Below are 12,982 nucleotides of genomic sequence, written 5' to 3' on the forward strand. Positions count from 1 at the left end.
TGTGGGAGCACCATTAAAGCCACGATGGATTGCCGGGTGTTGATTAAATTAAAACATGGTTAAACGCGTTTTAAGATTAGTTTTTCATTAGCTGCACGCTTCCACGATAATTCTGCATAATAAAGCTATCAATATTTAATGAGCAAAACACAATATTCTCGAGACGTTTTTGCCATCTTGAATTTCAACGACAACTTTTTTTGTACTAAGTACGTCGCAGTCTCCGTAGCCTATGTACGCCTGCAACTCCAGAGGAGTTACATGCGCGTTGCCGACCCTAAACCCCCCCCCCCCCCTCGTTGAGCTCTCTGGCAACCTTACTCACCGGCAGGAACACAACACTTGGGCTCTGCTCTAGATCTGGAATAACATCCACTGGCTGTGCCCTACCACACAAAGCGAGATGACATTCACAATGCCCATACCTCTCTTGTGGACGTAGTTTAAGGACGTACCCGGGTCCAACTATACTTAACTAGCCCTTAATTTCCATTATGTAACCCTTTGATCGCTTTATGTCATAAACACAAACATCACTCAAACGCCAAGGTCCCGGGCGCAAGGGAGCTAATGTAAACCTTATTCGAAAGTGTGAAGGTTACTTTGACAGCGTCCGCCATGACACCTATAGTTGTCCTTGGCGCTGTGGGCACGACTAGTAACGACGACTTTACGTGTCCTTGGCGTTCAAAAGGTTAATATGTTATACCTACTTCGGTAAGGGCAATATTTTCATTCTTCTTTTTGCTTTTATATTTATGTATTCCAATGATTCAGTTTCTTTTATAAGTAGGTATTTGTATAAATTTCTAATGTAGGTATGATTTTTTTTTCTTGATTTTTCAAATTTTTTATTTCGACTCTTTTCTTCTAGGTCCCGATGTCCTATTAAAAGGACAAATTCGAATCGAATTTTGAACCATAACGGAATAAAAGAAGGTTCCAAATTCAAAACTGCAAAAGTGACTCTGAAACGTAGAATATATTATGCTGAAGCGATCGATATCAAAATCAAAGTGATTTGTTAAGATTTAATTGGAAAAAGTTTTCTCCCAAAATGGAATTTCATAGAAAAAGTACTATTATTTCGCTAGGATCTCAAAGCTATTCTTCCCTCTTAAGTCTATTGGATTATCATTTCCATAGGCCTCGAGGACCATACACTACGTTGCCAGCGAAATGGTAATAGAAACTCAGCGTATTGTGCGCTGGATTAAAAACTTGTTTTTTATTGGCTAAAGCATAAATTATCACATTAAATTATTTTCCCCTTCAAAATTAACATTTGAAATCGCATACGCAAAACTTGAAAACTACAATTTTGCTCCTACCTTCGTACCATGAAACTACATCACCTTATCGCTATCGTTATTGCATCTCTTGGTACGGAGGCGGCTCACCACCTGTTCGGCATCCGGCCTTTAATGAACGAACCGGTAACTAACGCAAGCTCATATTTTTTTAGTTCTTCGTTTGATTTTTACTCTATGTATATATAAATAAGGTTTCTTTTGAATTAATACACTTAAGTCATATAGGATGTTTTAGTCCCTTGGTAAGTGAGCGAATGCATATCGTGTAATTTTAGCAAGCTCACATCGCGTTGACCTGTTTTATAATTTTGAATTTAATCACCTTTAACATAGAGTTGAGTTTTCAAGTATAATTTTAGACAAGATATGGATGATAGGTTTGCGCTACGCATTGACTTTTCAAACTATTGTCGTGTGCAATGAATGTTATAATTATCATATCGTATTATTCGTATAGGTTCTTGGCCGGGTTTAATTATATAAAAGAACTTAAAGAAGCTTGGCAAATGCAGGATGTTTATTTAATCACCTGCAATAATTTACTGAGTGAATATATAGGTCCTACTGAGCAACTTTTACTATGGGACCAACCCCGTATCACGAAAATTTTTTGGCTGTTTCATACATTTTGACTATTTTTGACTGTCTGACCTTGACATTTTCTATGGGAGAGTATTTTTTTTTTCGCGATTTCGGGATTGGTCCAATAGTAAAAGTTGTTCAATATGACCTATAATCTATATATTCAGCCCATAAATTATAAGTTGACTAAATAAATATCCTGTATTTCAGTCAAGTTTACCTATTTCTAAACCTAACCCCATCAACCAATAACAATTAAAACCGCCACTGCCTATAATTGGCCGTTCCATTTCCGCAAAATTCAAATTTAGAACACATTCCACACCAATCACAATAGAGTTGGCTCCGCGTTCCAATTCGGTGCGCTATTGTTGAACGGCGTCCTCTGATTGGTCGAGGGGCACAATGGGCCACGCCTACAACAATGCCCCATTGTCGTCTGAACGACGCCCAACGGTTTTCAATTTTTTAAGAAAAACCGTTTTGATTGGTGTTCGGAATTTGAAGTGTTCGATTTGAAATTAGGCTCTTCGATTTCTGAATCAAACTGCTTTTGTGACGACGATTGCTCAGGGTCGTAATGAAAGACATTAAAATACGAGTGTGGGTTTATGAAACGAGCTGATAGCGAGTTTCATAAAAACATCGCACGAGTGTTTTATGCCTAATTATTTACAGTTAGGTAGATAAATACACTGCTTTATCTACACGCATATTATAATACTAATATTATGACCACACACATGTCATCTCGACTGATACTTGACGTGGGATCATATCAAATTACTTTGTTTTAGAGAGGTTCGAAATTAAGTTTCATTATTCAATCGGTGAAGAGTTCGAGAGATATTAGCAATGAGAATTGATTGTAACAGAGAAGTCTACGAAAAAACGTGCTACTTAGTTCCACATCCAAAACAGATGGTGCTGTACTGCGCCATCTCGTTATACCTGTCAAATTCGATGCACGACATTGTCTTAGATTTTACACATCTTACTCAATCAATAATCGGCCCGATTCGATGAATGAGATACGATAAGGATAAGTTCTGGTTTAGATAAGTTCTCATTTAAATATCGTTTGTATGTCGTATAATTGACAGAAGCAGCTCGATTCGGGCAACCAATGTCACTTTGACGTTAGAAATATCGTAGATAAATCTTATTGGGATCACAGCGTAATCGAAATAAACGTTAATTTTGACATGTCGTTTAGTTATCGATCTTTTAAAGATCTTAAACGTGTCTTAATCATTCTTCGAATCGGGCCAAATGTATATTAGATATTAGGTACATAAGTTTAACTTACCTAACTTACAGTAAAATTCAATGACATTATAAATGCTATTTATATATTTCTGACGTAAACACACCTAATGGCCGTTGATTACTGTCTCCATTAAAAATCTTAAAAAACCGAAAAGCATTAAGCGATTTAATGCCCATGTTAGAAAAAATGGCCACAGTTAAGTGGCCGAATGAAGCACATTTTTCCCGTAAAAGCTCCGTTTAAAAAACTAAGTGAAATGTCCATCTATTACTGAAAACACGTAATACCACAACTAATTTACAAAACCTCGTATCTCTCTGTCAACAGTCAAACTAATATCAATCTTATTTGGTTCATATTAAGGTTCAATTTGAATTGGTAATATAGTATTAAGTAACCGATTGTCGAGTTGATTGTGTTTCATAGGGGACGTTACAAATGATGATTAAGCTAACTAATGGTTCCATTAAGGTGAGTTAGCGATATTTTTAAGGCGAAATGTGTAAATGTTTCCCTTTAAGTTGACTTTGAAATAAATCTACAGTTAGTCAATGTAGTCTAAGTGACTTTGCCTATGAAGCCGATAGTCCCGGGTTCAAATCCTGGTATAGGTGAAAAACTTAAGTAAGTCACCTGTTGTATGTAGTTGTGACGTGTTCGAATAGAAAATACATGTTTAAAAGACACACACAAACAAAACAAATGTCTATTCGAACACGTCACAACTACATACAACAGGTGACTTACTTAAGTTTTTTACCTAGGTATAAGGGCATTTATTCGTGTAATGAACATGTATATTTTCTCCTTTCCTGTTCCTAAGTCATGGTTGTTTTCTATGTATTTAAGTATTTATAATTATGTATATACCTACCGTAAAACTACCCAACTCTAGTCCAATACCTACTGCAACTACGGTCCACAAGTTCAAAAGGAAATTAAGTATCTATATCAATGTTTCTTTTGGTTTACTCCTAGTTTTACCTTCCATTTATAAACATACTTTGCCTTAGAACTACAAAAATATAGTAAAATACACACCTGCACGAGAAAAATTGAGTTTATTTGTGGACCATATTTGGGAGCTTTGGACTATAGTTGGGTGGTTTTACGGTATGTATATCGTTTCTAATAAGTACCTACAACAAAAGCCTTATTGAGCATACTGTGGGACTTAGTCAATGTGTGTAATAATGTCCTATAATATTTATGTATTTAAAGTACAGGGATCCATTTCACGAACGCTATTAGTCTAATATTATTAGTGCGTTGCCATGGTAACCCATACGACTTGACAAATCGTGGACTAATATTAGTCTAATACCGTTCGAGAAATGGGCCCAAGTTAGCGTCAAAAGTAACTGATCGGACTACGTATTAAAAGTATCTCTTCTTCCTCGCGTTGTCCCGGCATTTTGCTCATGGGAGCCTGGGGTCCGCTTGACCACTAATCCCTAGAATTTGCGTAGGTAGTTTTTACGAAAGCGACTGCCATCTGACCTTCCAACCCAGAGGGTAAACTAGGTTTATTGGGATTAGTCCGGTTTCCTCACGATGTTTTCCTTCACCGAGAAGTTTGGTACTCCAGTGCCCCAGGCTGGAATTGAACCAGCGTCCTCTGCTATCGCGATAAGTGCCAGAGCCACTCGGCCACCGGGGTCACGGCGGCATTGGTCGAATTTTTCCAAGTATATATTATATGCATTTCTTTTTGACGACCGGTTTGGCCTAGTGGGTAGTGACCCTGCCTACGAAGATGATGGTCCCGGGTTCAAATCCTGGTAAGGGCATGTATTTGTGTGATGAGCATGGATATTTGTTCCTGAGTCATGGGTGTTTTGTATGTATTTTAAGTATTTATAAATATTTATATATTATAGGTATATATCGTTGTCTAAGTACCCTCAACACAAGCCTTATTGAGCTTACTGTGTGTCCTATAATATTTATTTATTTATTATTTCTTACTGAAGGCTTACAGCTGTCTTTTATATCTCTATCTATCTCTTATTCAGTAAATTATTTACTCTCTCTTCTTCTTAGCCCTTTTCAACCTTTGAGATGTAGGCTTTTTGCCATTCTGGTCTGTTTTGCGCTGTATGTACCCATTTCGATCCAGCTGTTCTCTTGATATCGTCAAACCAGCGCATTTTTGGCTTCCCTGCTGGACGTAACTCTCCCCAAGGTCTCCAGTCTACCAGCCTCTTGCACCACGAGCCGTCTTTTCGGGCCACATGCCCAGCCCACTCCCACTTCAGTTTTGTGAGTTTTGCCTTTCGCCTGGTTACATCAGTGACTTTATATATATATATATATATATATATATATATATAGTCCTCCACATCGATTTCGATGACGGCGACCTCAGCAATCAAGGGTTTTTCCTCTTATGAGCTCTTATGTGACCACCCTTTCACATTCACAATAGTATAGTTGACCCGCCGCGTTGTATGTATACACATAGGAGGGCTTAGGTCTATCCTTGCGTAGTTGGCGTTTTACGTCTAATGTAGCGAGGCGGTTTTCCTCAAACGACTTGGTAGATTCGAAGATGGTAGATCGCCAAGATGACCGTTTCGCATCGAGCTCCTCCCAACGTGCATTATCGATCGCACACGCCTTTAGGTGGCGCTTTAGCACGTCCTTATATCGAAGGTGTTGACCGCCGTGCTTCCGCTTTCCCTCTGCTAATTCTGAGTAGAATATAGCTTTAGGCAAGCGGCGATCGTCCATTCGGAGAACATGCCCACACCATCTGAGCTGACGCTGCATCAATAGCGCCTCCATGCCGTACATCCCGGAGCGACGCAGAACTTCAGAGTTTGGTATACGGTATCAGTGACTTTACTGTGTTCTCGAACCCACTTTACTCTAAATATCAGGAAATACCTTTTATTAACCTTTCAGGTACAGCTTGCCATTATCTCTGGTATCAGATTGAATAGAATAGCTATAGGTCATCAACTAATCTAGGTACCTCAAGCTATTGACTAATTGGTGAAAGGTGAAAGCTATTAAAGGAATTTTCTTTGAAAACATTGGCGTTTTATTGGTGTATAGGCTTCTTTCGACAATAGTTAGGAGGTTCTGATAAATAAATAAATATTATATGACAAGCTCAAGAAGGCTTGCGTTGTGGGTACTCAGACAGCGTTTTTTTTTATACTACGTCGGTGGCAAACAAGCATACGGCCCGCCTGATGGTAAGCAGTCTCCGTAGCCTATGTACACGGCAAGAACACAACACTAAGAGTAGGGTCTAGTGTTATTTGGCTGCTGTTTTCTGTAAGGTGGAGGTACTTCCCCAGTTGGGCTCTGCTCTAGATCTGGAATGACATCCGCTGGCTGTGCCCTATCACACAAAGCGAGAAGCATTATGTAATATATGTAAATTACATATATTACATGACGTAATATATAAATACTTAAATACATAGAAAACACCCATAACTCAAGAACAAATATCTGTGCTCATCACACAAATATATGCCCTTCCGGGATTCGAACCCAGGACCATGGGCTTCATAGGCAGGGTCACTACCCACTAGACCAGACCGGTCGTCAAACCCCTAAGTCTAGGTCTATCTGTAGGTAGACGAATACATTTACCTACGGTACCCCTAGTGTACATTTATTCGATAACGAAACGTGACGTACGCGTTTGCGTTAAGTCTCATTATGTATGGGAATTTGAGTTTCCAAAACGTCCCGCTTGGCCGCGCTGTTTCTAAATCCTACGTTTCGCTATCGAATAAATTTACACTAGGGGCTCAGATAACATAAATTCTCAATATTACTGATTAAGTTTCAGGTACTTACAGTCATGAACTTTAATTGTTGAGCGATAGGGTTTACTTAAAGTCATAATCCGGAGGTCGTGGGTTCAAATCCTGGCTCGTACCAATGAGTTTTTCGGAACTTACATACGAAATGTCATTTGATATTTACCACTAGCTTTTCGGTGAAGGAAAACATCGTGAGGAAACCTGCACACATCTGCGAAGAAGTTCAAAGGTGTATGTGAAGTCCCCAATCCGCATTGGGCTAGCGTGGGGACTATAGCCCGAGCCCTCTCGCACATGAGAGGAGGCCTGTGCCCAGCAGTGGGACGTATATAGGCTGAATTATTATTTACATAGCATTACTATTGAAAACCAATTTTATTTAAACCGTAGACGGATCAAGTAATGTATTTTTTAGCCTCCTAACCTCAAAATAACACGTAAAATTTTGCTCTCAGGTAAAAAAGAATAAGCCCGCCATATCACGAGTTCTCAATATGACAGTCGAATCTATCCTTTCTGGATGACATCATTAATGCTCACATGACGCGAGGAAACATTCCAAATATATAGTATTAAAGCGCCACTAAAATTAATAATCACCAAATTAAAGACACAACTGACAGATCAAAAGGATTGAAAACCTTCCAACATCATAATCATGTCTACAATATTAACACAGGTATATATTTCCTACATCCCAGAAAAAACATTTAAAAATAATATCTCACTCAAACTTGCCAATTAAAATACAACCATTTCTAAAGCACTTAAGGTTTTATTTGCAACGAAAATGCAAAGCGTGATACGATATTGCGGAAATAATTTCTCAATGTGTGCTTACCAACTACACACATATTGTGTTGATTATGAATTAATATTGGTATTATCAACAAACTGATATAGACTCTAAGTTTAAAGGAATAGGGTTCAGTTTAGATTGGAATTAAGGCTAAAACGCATCATCAAAAGATATTTGTGTGGGTGAAGGGTTGAAATGAACCCGTTATCTCGAAGGGGAGGGCAATCTTTAACTTGGGGGGTTTAATGTATCTTTAGGTTAGTTTGGAGTTCAGTTAAAATGGTGAACTTTGTTAATGTTGTTACCGTCGGGAGTTAAATTGAGAGTTATGTTATGTAGTATAACAGATATCTTTTTAGGTTTATAAGTACTTAAAAAAAGATTTAATTAAGTTTAATTAAGATTAGCGTCGTCGCTAATATTCTTACCCCCGGAGTTACACACAATGTTTTTCATCACACTTGCGAAGAAAAAGCGAAATAATTCATAAACATTTGTCCGCCATTTTGTAATTTCTTCACAGATTAGGCATCGGAGGCACAGACCTATTCGGCATTCAGCCATGATTGAAAATTATGTAAAAATATTTAAAAGGGCTGTTAAATTAATCAAATTAAATAATTAAATAAATAAATCAAAATAATTTATTGACAACAGTAAACAATCTTCCCGACACATGAATACAAGTGGATCCCAAACTAACTAAAGTCTGTAAGGTTGTCTGTCCGTAAGGTTGTCTGAAAGAGATCGCTTCTTAGCGATAAGACCGCCTGTTGTTACCTAACTTTTACGTGTTTTTTCATTTCCTGTCTATTTTTAAATGTATGGTGCACAATAAAGAATATTTACTTACTTACTTACTTACTTACTAAAGTAACTTGGGCTCCTAGGATGCAGTTGTCATTTGTAGATATTACACAGACCTATTTTAAGTATTATATAATTAAGGAATAGATCAGTTAACTTAATTTAGTTAAGAAGAGATTGATAAACTGAGAAGAAACTTAAGGAATCCTATCAAACCTTTGATGTTGAGTAGGACCTCGGGGAGGTCTCTCGGAGATCCGAGATGTTTAGCCCTGTATGGAGTCACTCCGCTGCATTCCAGCACCACGTGAGAGGCTGTTTCTTCTGTCTCCATGCCTCCTCGGCATAGGGGACAGTCTGTGATACCTGTTGTGAAAAGATGTTTGTTAAATAGTCCATGACCTGTTATGACACTGGTTACCATACTCAGTCGGACCTTCCCTAGTAGGGTCGTTTCCATCTACAAATCTTAGGGCAGAATTGTATCCCAATAAATTCTTTTGGATTATAAGAACATCTTCTCTTCTTCCTCGCGTTGTCCCGGCATTTGCCACGGCTCATGGGAGCCTGGGGTCCGCTTGACAACTAATCCCAAGATTTGGCGTAGGCACTAGTTTTTACGAAAGCGACTGCCATCAGACCTTCCAACCCAGAGGATAAACTAGGCCTTGTTGGGATTAGTCCGGTTTCCTCACGATGTTTTCCTTCACCGAAAAGCGACTGGTAAATATCAAATGATATTTCGTACATAAGTTCCGAAAAACTCATTGGTACGAGCCGGGGTTTGAACCCGCGACCTCCGGATTGCAAGTCGCACGCTCTTACCGCTAGGCCACCAGCGCTTATAAGAACATGTTAAACTACTTTTAGGGGACCTGTAATGACCATATTTTTGTAAATATTGAATTTAAAATATCTTTTCGCACACGTCACGTGACCAAACTCGAAACGTCTTTGAAGATTCTGATGACGTCACAACTCTCGGATTGACACTGTTGACAGTTAGGCGATAAACAACAAATGACAAATGTCAGTTGACACTTCGTATCTTCTACGTGTGTATGTAGTTGTGTGTCAAACCGTAAACTGTGACGTCACACAATTTTCAAAGAACGTTTTGGGCTCGAAAGCATATGTCAAAATATATTTTGTTAATTTAACATATTTAAAGCCGTTTTTAGTTGTTGAATTTTAGGGCAACTTTTAGTTAATATAGAACGTAATACAAGCGTTTCAAAAAATTGGAAACAACCCTGTTGCAGGAGCGCCCTTGTGAGTTTTTCGTTGGTGCCAGGCATGGCTTTGTTTGGCTTGTCTGCAACCAGTCTGGTTTCCCCAGTGTTCTGTGTGTAGTTTCCCTGTGCGTGCCAGCAGCATTGAACAAAAAATATCTCTTTATAATAAACAAGATCTTTTCCGAGCAAGTGTGATGAAAACGTATTTTGACACCCGTATAGCTATCAGTGTATCTATTACCCGCACTGCAGCGACGAATGAAACGCCGGAAACACCACAATGCTGAATCCGATACGGCCAATTAGCGTTCGTCCGTCGGCTATTTTTGGTCGGCATCTTGTACGTGTGACTTAACCTTTATGTTGCCTTATTTTCTTCGTAAGGAATTACATTTTTATTAAAAAAAAAATATATTACCGTAAAACTACACAACTATAGTCCAATACTGCAACTATGGTCCACAAGTTCGAAAGGAAATTAAGTATCTATGTTACTGTAAAAGCCCGAAGTACGGTAAAACCTAGGATATACCGTCTTACCACGTCGACCGGTAAAGGTTGAATCATCCACTGGTTTTTGACATTATTAGATGAGAATCTTGTATCAGTGTAAGGGGCGTTACATGTAGCGCCATTTAGAGTGATGCTTCGTATTGTTTCGGCTATTTTACTAGTCATATAGATCTAGGTCTTTCGGTTTTGCTGAAGGTGAGAGTTAACTCTACTCACTGCAAATTCGAACGCCGTGAGTAGGGATGTAGAAGTCCTGAGAGCAGAGTAATGTACAGTGTGTCACATATCCTTTGTAAGCAGTATGCCCAGTTGTGGGAATTTTCAGGCTGTAGCTAGCCGCTGTAATGGGTAACAGAAACGCGTTCCGTATGTGCTTCGTTTTCCAGATGACTAGGGTGCACTGCATAATGCAGAGATTATCATATCGCGAACGATTGGCATCTTGACTAGGTACCAAGGTTTAGGTATAGTTTACAGTAAAAGAAATTAGGTATTTATTAATAGTTCTCGCCTGTTGAAGCGACTATGGATGGATGATCAAATGACACCCAGATGCTTTAAGATGCGTAAGGGACAGAAATAAGCCTGTCTGGTTCTGTGGTATGTTGGTACTCCCTTGTCATGCTAGTTGGTCGTACCGAGGGCCGCTCCTGGTTAGCCAGGAACGTCTTTAAGCGCCGTGGACAGCTGATGTGGATGCGAAAGGAGGCCTCTGCGTCCCTAGGAACTATTAGTACGGCCGGTCGGAACAAAGGAACCGCGCCGCTAAGGGGTTATTTGAACTGAAATCTTACAGCTCTATTCTGTAAGACTGATGTCGACCGAAAATACGATTTTGTGTCTTAAGCAAGCTGTCAGGTACTACAAGGACAGGAACACACCGATCTATGCGTGCTTTCTGGACTTGTCAAAGGCGTTTGACCTGATTGTGTACGACAAGCTATAGTACAAGCTTACAAAAACGGGAGATTCCATTGAATATGTCGCGTTGCTTAAACATCGGTACAACAGCCAGGTCAACCGAGTGACATGGGCGGGAGAGGAGTCTGACGAGTACAAACTACAATGTGGAGCGAGACAGGGAGGGCTAACATCCCTTTTCCTTTTCAACGTCTACGTAAACGAGTTGATCGAGGCACTCAGCAGGGCACATGTCGGTTGCCATACAGGTGATGTGTGTTTTAACAATATAAGTTACGCTGACGACATGGCGTTGCTGAGGCCTTCGGCTGACGCGGTACGACAGCTCATCAATATTTGTGAGGAATACGCCGGGCAGCATGGTCTAAAATACAACACGGCCCAAAGTCAGCTTGTTATATTCAAAGCTCGTAAGTACAACCCGTCTACGGAGCCGAGGACCATGTTGTGTGGCGTACCCCTAAAAGTTGTAGATCGCTTTAAGTATCTGGGGCATAGCTTACAACTGAATTGAATGACGATCTGGATCTGGAAAGGGAAAAAAGAGCGACGGCAATGAGTGGCAATATGCTTTTTTTTTGTATACCACGACGGTAGCAAACAAGCATACGGCCCGCCTGATGGTAAGCAGTCACCGCAGCCTATGGACGCCTGCAACTCCAGAGGTGTTACATGCGCGTTGCCGACCCTTTAAAAACCTGTACACTCCTTTTTTGAAGAACTCCATACTGTAGACCCTCGGGAAAACCTCGGAAGGGAGCTCATTCCACAGCCGGAGCGTCCGCGGGAGGAAATTCCTCTTGAACCGCACAGTACGCGACCATTTAGGTTCTAAGGTGTGAGGGTGAACTCCCTGCCGACGGCGAGCGGTGCGGTGATAGAAAGTGGCCGTTGGCATCATGTCAAACAATTCCTCAGAGCACAGCCCATTGTACAAGCGGTAGAACACACACAAGGAGGCAAAGTCTCTCCTTAGACTTAAAGATTCAATACCGCTTGTGAGTTTGGGATCGTCAACGATTCGCACAGCGCGCCTTTGGACTGAGTCAAAGGGTCCTAGCTGGCATGCAGGTGCTCCTGCCCAAAGGTGACAGCAATACTCCATATGGGGTCTGACTTGCGATTTATATAGCAGCAGTCTTTGCCCTGGAGTAAAGTATCGCCTCGCTTTATTGAGCACACCGAGTTTTTTGGATGCCAGCGCAGCCTTCCCTTCCACGTAGCTAAGGAATTGGACGTCACTGGAGATGTCGACACCGAGGATCCCAATACTCCCTGACATGGTAAGGGCTGTCTTGGAAATGCGGGGCCATAGTAAAAGGGGTTTTCTTAGCGGTGAACGCGCAAACTTGTGTCTTTGTGGGGTTGAATCGGACTAGATTGTCCCGACCCCACACCGAAACTCTGGATAGAGTGCTCTCAATATCCGACACAAGCTTTTCACGAGTCTCCAGCACCACGGAACGAGGGATGTTGGCACGGCCTGTGTAATAGGTATCCCCAGTACTGTCGTCTGCATAGCAATGAATGTCGTCGATAGACAACATGTCATTGATGTGCAGCAAAAACAGCGTTGGGAATAGCACAGAACCTTGCGGAACGCTAGCGTTAATGTCCATGCTATCGGAGCAGCTTCCGTCTACTACGGCTCGTATGCGTCTGCCGGACAAAAAGCTAGCGATCCATTTGCATAGTCCCTCTGGCAATCCACAAGATGGTATGGATGGCTTGCCCGCAGGTTCCCACGGTGTAATACA

The 12,982-nt window shown here is 40.5% G+C and overlaps 1 protein-coding gene across 1 annotated transcript in view; it reads left to right on the top strand.

Annotated features, from left to right (window-relative positions):
- The window catches only part of LOC133525150 (transcription factor egl-13), a 531,288-nt gene that overhangs the window by 307,062 nt on the left and 211,244 nt on the right, over positions 1 to 12,982 (top strand). The window lies entirely within an intron of this gene.

This window comes from Cydia pomonella, chromosome 14 (assembly GCF_033807575.1).
Source record: "Cydia pomonella isolate Wapato2018A chromosome 14, ilCydPomo1, whole genome shotgun sequence".
Classification (NCBI taxonomy): domain Eukaryota; kingdom Metazoa; phylum Arthropoda; class Insecta; order Lepidoptera; family Tortricidae; genus Cydia; species Cydia pomonella.